Source organism: Helianthus annuus, chromosome 9 (assembly GCF_002127325.2).
Source record: "Helianthus annuus cultivar XRQ/B chromosome 9, HanXRQr2.0-SUNRISE, whole genome shotgun sequence".
In the NCBI taxonomy this organism is placed as follows: Eukaryota; Viridiplantae; Streptophyta; class Magnoliopsida; order Asterales; family Asteraceae; genus Helianthus; species Helianthus annuus.
Window position 1 is genome coordinate 52,793,086 of NC_035441.2, and position 5,855 is coordinate 52,798,940.

The window sequence follows — 5,855 nt, forward strand, 5'->3', positions numbered from 1 at the left end:
ACGTACATACAGGTGGAATGTTCTGGTTTTGGTTCGCAGGTTGACCTAAAACAAAAAGGAAGTATGATGCACGAATGAGAGTCGAGTAGGATAACTAAGAATCATGCCTGTCTGGTATGTATCGTACCAGCTTGCTGAGCTGCCAATGCCTCAGCCACACGCGTGTTAATCAGATCTGTCAACTCTGTCTAAGTCATCACAATGTTGCCACGTCCACCGCCGTGGCCACCTCCACATCCACCGTTACGTCCGCCACACTCGCTCATGATTCTATATAAGAAGAGTGAAAAAGATAAGGATCGCGATTGAGTAGGAGTTACTCATCACTATGACTTCTATAGGTTAAGGAACTCTACTATCATACCGGATAATGGAACAGAACCTCCTTTACACTTGCTAAGTCTCACCGGGACTCACATGCAACCCACATTATTATTATTTGTGCACACATAATGATAATGCAGTTTGCATATTTATCTCAATTCCTCTTAACTCATGCTAAAAGGATCCCCATATTCGAGTAACAAAACGAAGGATACCACAGAACTAGGAGTCACGAAAGTCTAAGGGTAGCATCACACTATCAAGCATCACAACATAAATAAGCAGCACATGTAGTCATATCATAGAGTCAAGTAGGTAGTTTCATGCAATGCCATGAGTGTGTGTATACTAGGTAAGTAATGCATAAAGTAAACAAAAGACGAACCTTGCAATCTGGAGCTGAGTGTCATGGTCGTCTTCGGTACTGTTTGGTTATAGTCTGATTTTATGAAAACGTTTTAAAACCTAGTTCACTATAACCAGTGGCTCTGATACCAAACTGTCACACCACCTAAAAAATACCACAAGCGGAAACCCCCGCGAGGCGTGTGATGTACCAGGATCTAGCCACTAATCACATTGAACCATAAGTAAAAATAGAACTTTCCATTAAACGAGAATAGTATAATTCAAACATTGGTTTTGAAAATCAAACATGTTCAGCGGAAGCATAATAGATTTTTCAATAAGTTTAACATAAATGTTTAGAAACAATTCAACTTCAAAGGTGTATCCAGTTGCCACGACCCATGACCACTCCAGCTTCCCAGACAGCAAGTCCCATGTCAGTGTACCTAATGGCCTGCAAGCATGCAGAAAAAGTGTATCAGCAAAAAGCTTGTGAGTTCAGAGTTTTGTTATACGATTGTTACCAAGTATTGTTTTAAGTCATGTTGATAATAACTCGATACGGCAAGACGGCTACTGTTTGCCCTTCCCCAATGCTCTATCAAACATTGGTCATGAGGTTAAGGTCATTAGTTCACGCCTGTCCTATCCAGGTACGTCATGAGGGTGCCAAACCTAATAGTTCTATCAACTAATAACCTCATTGCCCTACAAGCAACTAGTTTGGTAGTAAGATGGGACTTGAGTGATAGAAAATGAGTGTATTATCCAACAATAACATTTACTGAAAACTGCCTCATATCCCCTACAAGGATATGGATTTGTAAAGTATTCCCCTATAGGGATGAAATGGTTATTTGTTTATTTGGCTGTTTTTTTGTCCCCACCGGACGCATGCTTGTAAAGAGAGTAGTGAACTCACCTTTGGTTTGCTCGGTAAGACTAGTTACTTGTTTACAGTTGGTCAACCCAGTCCTAACATGGTTATGAATCATAATCAGATCCGCATTCGTTCAAATCACGTATTTAACAGGTTGCATACATCAGTACATAGTAGGTATTCGGGTCACATAAGGGTTCACGTCACAAGTTCATGTTTCAACAAAGCATCCAACTGTTCTTTAGCATTCATCATCTAAACCATACAATTACCTATACAACATGTCACCCCATTACTTCTGTGTAACTAACACAAGTATGAAATCCAAGTAAGTGTGCGATTAGGTTCCTTTTGTGCGACTAATAACAATGCAGGCCCATTAGTTGGGGAGCGGCCCAATGAAGTGTGCGAGTAGGCCTTGTCTGTGCGACAAGGTCTTAAGTGTGCGACCCGCCTCAACTTGTGCGACCAAGTTTCGGCTCATGGCCCAACATGGCTGGCCCAGTTGTGGAGTGTGTGATCCGTAAATGAGAGTTTGTGCGGCCCAAATAGTTTAAAGGCCCATTACATGGGTGTGCGACTTTCGTAGGAGTGTGCGACTAGCTCTAAGTGTGCGAGTTTAGTTGTGTTTTGGCCGTAATTTTTGGAAAGCAGTTACACACTTTGACTTGCAAACCAATTCCAACAGTTTCCATATTACATTAATTTGTATGAACGCTAGATCTATATTTGAACATTACGGCACATATCAACATCCAAAGCAGTTCAATGAGCATATTTTTCAATGATCTATATATTTCTTGATCATCAAACCATAAATTAACACCACTGCCATCATTCGAATCGGTTTTATGGGTTCATCAACACATAAATGTTACAGAATTCATAGCTATCATATCAATGAATCTTGTCAAAACTCTATAATGTATCGCCCTAAATCCTTGACTTGATTATCATGATTAACTTTCTAGATTACATTACTCATTAATTATCATAAGCAATTCAACAGAAACTTGTTATCATGCCACGCTAACTATTAGTCATCATTCATGCGACCCTATATATCTAGTAGGGAACCATGTTCCAAATCAGTTTAATGCTAAAGTTCTAGATCACACGTTGATCACACATACCAGTATCAATCAATGAGCAACATTAAATAACCACATGATCATTCGCAACATTTTCTATTGCTCATTAACAAGCAAACTACGGAGAAAACACTAACCGGATTCAATCGTAAAACGATGAGAACTTCAAGAGAGAGTGGGGCCTGTCGTCGACTTCAAAGAAGGGTGAGATGGATTAGGGTTTGATGTTAAGTTTTATGTTTTATGTTTTATGAATATGGGGAGTTACACACAAATCATATGCGTATTTTGTGAGGGTGGGCCGAACCCAGCTCTCGGGCTTCATTTGGGCCGAACCCAGCTCTCGGGCTTCATTTGGACCGTGCACCACAACAAAGGGGTCTGCGACCGAGTGTGAGGTGTGCGATCCGGGAACCATGTGCAACTAAACTTAATACAATAATACATACAAAATTATAATATTCTTATAATGCAAAACTCATGGCCATTCACATTTAATCAAACACTCTTAATTACTCAAACAGCGTACATGTAAATTACATCAGAGCACCACGCATGAAAGGAACCAGTACCAAGAAAGACTCTCGAATTACGAATTGTCATAGACCTCCTTCAATACCCACTGGTATTGGATGGCGGGGGTGCGAATAGCTTGAACCCCTCATATGTAAACTACTATTAATACATTAAACCGGCTTCTTGGGATTGTATCCTTGGGGACTCAAACCACTTAGCCGAGGGTAACGTCACCTTCAAAAGAGGGGCCTACCACTTTTCGCATTAATAACTTAATTAATTATCTTTCAATATTCCGACCCTTTGGGATTGTATCCCTGCTGACTCAATCCACTGGGTTGAGGGTAACGTCACCTTCAAAAGAGTGGCCTACTACTATAACTAAGATAATCTCTTAAAAAGTCCGAAAGTGCGAAAATCATCAAAGGATACATTAAAGGCGACTCAGATCCAAGTGATTCATCTTGCCTATTTGTTTTTATTTTATTTTATTTCTGCATTTTTAGTTTTTGTTTTCATATCTTAAAACTTTTTCTCAAAAAAATTAGATTGATTAGAAGTTGAGGACACGGCGAGTCAGATCCAAGTGATTCATCTTGCCTATTTGTTTTTATTTTATTTTATTTCTGCTTTTTTAGTTTTTGTTTTCATATCTTAAAACTTTTTCTCAAAAAAATTAGATTGATTAGACGTTGAGGATAAACCGGTACTAAAAGCTCTTGTGTCCTTGGACGACCTCGGTATCTTACCAACGCTATACTACGCTCACGATGGGTCAACTTGCCCAAGTGTGTGTTTAGTGTTAGTAGAATATCGTGTTTTATAAATTTAAAACTTGATTAATGCGAAATGGGCTCAAAATATTAGTAAAATCATATCACGCTTCGCACACGCCAAGTTTTTGGCACCGTTACCGGGGACACAAGGATTTTAAGAAAGTTTGGAATCAACGGCCTAATTATTTTTACTTGTTTTTCTACTTTTTTAGGATTTTTCTTAAATTTTTCTGTTTCTGCAGACTTCAGCACGGGCCGTGCTCGGTCAGACATGGGGCTGTGCCTATCGATCTTACTGGCAGTTTTTGTTTTCTGAGTTACAGAAGAGTGACCACGGGGCCGTGGCGGTGCACCATGGGGTCGTGCTAAACTCCCCAGTAACTGGTCCAGAAAACAACCAGCGTAACCACGACCACGGGTCGTGGTCAGCGACCACGGGGCCGTGGTGAGAAATCTGACGACGTTCTTTTGTTTTTATTGCAGGACTTGGAACCCAGTCGCAGCACCTGAACTTTATACGCAGTGCATGACCTCCAGTTCCAACAAAGACATAAAAGAGGCTCTAGACGAACCCGAACGCTTTCTAAGAAAGAGACTAAAAGCTAAAAATCAAGAGAAAGCTTCGGGGGACCAACTCCCAATGGCGGATCAGCGTACCCTGATGGATTACCTACGGCCCACGGTTGGTAATCTCGGAGCCGCCATCAATGCACCGAATGTAGATGCCAACAACTTCGAACTTCGGCCGCATTTGATTCAAATGCTCCAAAATTCCGCAACCTTCCATGGCCTAGCTGATGAAGATCCCCATTTACATATTACCAACTTTTTGGAAATATGTGACACTTTCCGGATCAATGGAGCATCAAACGACGCCATCCGCCTCCGAATGTTCCCATTTTCACTAAAAGACCAAGCTAAGGCTTGGCTTAACACCCTCCCAAGTGGTTCGGTAAACACTTGGGATGAACTTGCCCAAAAATTTCTATATAAGTATTTCCCACCCTCTAAAACCGCTAAATTAATGACTGAAATCAATACATATTTACAAGAGGACGAGGAATCCTTATTTGAAACTTGTGAAAGATTCAAGGAGCTCTTGAGGAAATGTCCTCATCATGGTCTCGCAGTGTGGCAACAAGTATCCACTTTCTATAATGGGTTGCTGCCACATACAAGACAAACACTCGACTCTAACTCCGGGGGACTCCTAGGTAATCGTTGCCCAAATGAAATTTATAATCAAATTGAGGAAATTTCTCAAAACAATTTTCAATGGCACACCCCCCGAGGTACAAAATCTATTGCCCCGGGCACCCATAAAGTAGATGAGAACACCTCTTTATAAGCCCAAATCGAGGCCCTATCTTCAAAATTTTAAAAGTTAGAAATGGCAAAAATGGCCTCGGTCATGGCTTGTGAAGGGTGTGGTGGGCCACATGAAAATTGGAGTTCTATGAAAGAAATGGATAATCAAACGGAAATGGTAAACTACATTGATAATAGCCCTAGGCCGTCGGGACCCCCAACGGGTACTTACAACCAAGGATGGGGTAACCACACTAACCTTGGTTGGAGGGAGCCCGGCAATAGTAGTAACCAACAAAATCAAAATCAACGAACAAACTTTCAACAACAACCAATAAATGAGTCACAAAATTTCACTCAACAACAACAAGGGGGACGGGAGAGGCTTGAAGACCTTGTCTCACGCCTCATCTCCGAAACCGAAAAAAGGTACTCGGATTGATTCCTACAGGCGGAATCCAACTTTAGAAATCAACAAGCTAGTATTCAAAACATTGAAAAACAATTAAATCAACTTGCCCAAAATTTCTCCGAGAGACCACAAGGCGCATTACCTAGCAATACCGAAACCAACCCAAAGGCGCAAGTACATCTCATAGCACTAAGAAACCG

General features: G+C 41.0%; 1 non-coding gene across 1 annotated transcript; it reads right to left on the reverse strand.

Annotated features, from left to right (window-relative positions):
- Nucleotides 1-4,953: 4,953 nt before the first annotated feature.
- Nucleotides 4,954-5,060, reverse strand: LOC118482324. The gene has a single exon (XR_004868367.1). It is a non-coding gene; the product is annotated as a small nucleolar RNA R71 (small nucleolar RNA).
- Between the last annotated feature and the right edge of the window lie 795 nt (nucleotides 5,061-5,855).